The sequence below is a fragment of the Anneissia japonica genome, unplaced genomic scaffold (assembly GCF_011630105.1).
Source record: "Anneissia japonica isolate Jap-2015-1 unplaced genomic scaffold, ASM1163010v1 scaffold199_len4679917_cov187, whole genome shotgun sequence".
Lineage (NCBI taxonomy): Eukaryota > Metazoa > Echinodermata > Crinoidea > Comatulida > Comatulidae > Anneissia > Anneissia japonica.
Genome location: NW_022686322.1, coordinates 4530718 through 4532595, shown reverse-complemented (window position 1 = coordinate 4532595; position 1878 = coordinate 4530718).

Genomic DNA, 1878 nt, shown 5'->3' with positions numbered 1-1878 from the left:
TGGCTAAATTGCACAGCCATTATGCATTATATTTCTTAATTCTCTCCGACGTTCAATATCTTCTTCCAATCTGGACCATTCGATATTATTTTTTATACGAATACAAATGATAGTATTGCACAGAAATTGTCTAGAATTGTCCTAATCCTATTGGTTGAGAGCGTCTGCGTAACGAACGCGCACAAGATTCATAATTTCAAAAATAGGATATCATTCACCTGATTATTCTAAATCAAATTATATAAAATCTGTAATCTTCCATAAAATAAGATTTTTCATTTTATTGCTTTTCATTTTTATATAGAGTACAAAGCGATCAAAAGTCTGGACGCCTGATTGTGACTTGTAAGTTTTTTTCAGTTATATTTTAAAATTTGCTTGTTAAAACTAAAATGAAAACAATAATAAATCTAGGAAACGTTTAATATTTTATTATTCAGCGAAAAGTTTTGACTTTCAACCGCCGTCACCTGAAGTATTATCAAACAGTTCAACACCATCTGCTAATTCTCTGTATGAGGGAACGGATGAATTATGGACCATCAGATTTGATTCACCGGTAGGTAAACTAATTATGTTTGAATAATAATTCATTAATGTAACATTTCTACGTTAATACAACTACGCGTTTTCTAAACGGTGGTGGAACCGGGGGTGGGGGAGGGGAGGGCCATTGGCCCCTTACTTTTGTGACTGTTCCCAGCAGCAGTGTCAATATTATTATTATTATATTTATTATTATTATTATATTTATTATTATTATTATTATTATTATTATTATTATTATTATTATTATTATTTGGTGCTCAGAGACCTACCGGTAGTTTATTTGGACCTTGTAAATTAAATTATTACTGCATTATTATTACTTTAAAATATGGATTTTTTTTTGATGTTCTAAGTTCTAACGATCATTACAAGTTCCCCTTTTGAATTGAGCAACCAATGTTGTTCCTTGAAACCCACCCTCGAGCATGAAGGAAAAAGAATGGAATCGCCCGCCTTCGTGAACTTTGTATTTAGGCATATTGGGGGAGGTAGGCACTCTCTTATGCTGACCAGGAAAATGTAATGTAAGTGTAGTTGATTTGCTTACAGTAAACCTTCAAACTAGCGTAATATTTAAACTCCATCTAATTTAACGAAAACAAAAAAGATACTTAATTTGGCCATTTTAAAAAATAAAGTTGTCTGAAGATTAACTACAGAATTTACAGTACACTGTAGTCAATGTGTTATAGGTTGTAAAAACTGTATAGTATTAAATTAAAAAAAAATATCTTTCCAATAAAAAAATCTTCGCTTGACATTCAGAATTAGTCATTTGTGAAACAAAATGATAGGCTATCTCAAGTGTTATATTGAACAGTGGCGGATTCAATGGGGAACCCATTCAGCACGGGGCCCCAACTTCCTAATTTTTTCAAAATTATTTTTAAAAAATGGAGAAGACAGACAAAATTATATTTAACTTTTAATCTGAGAGTGCAATTTCCGGCCATCTAGAGGTGCCATAATCTAATTTTCCCCCAGCCCTAACTGGTGGGGCTTTAGGTGGGTGGACATTCCATTTGTGCAAGACCCTCCCTGGGTCGTACAAGCAATCTCGACTTCGCCTTTTTTCGGAAATCTGTGGGGCATTCAAGGCGGGGGTGGGGCTAAATTGCTATTTTTTTTTTTTAATGGAGATTAAAAAATTATATTAAATTATAAGTCTGAGAGTGCAATTTTTGGCCATCCAGAGGTGCCATAATCACAAATTGTCCTGCCTCACCCCAACAATGGTGGGGCTGAGGTGGTATAGATCCTCCATCTGCGAAAGTACACAGTGGCGGATTCAAGGGGGCCAGCCGGCCCACCCCCCCCCCCATTCCACCC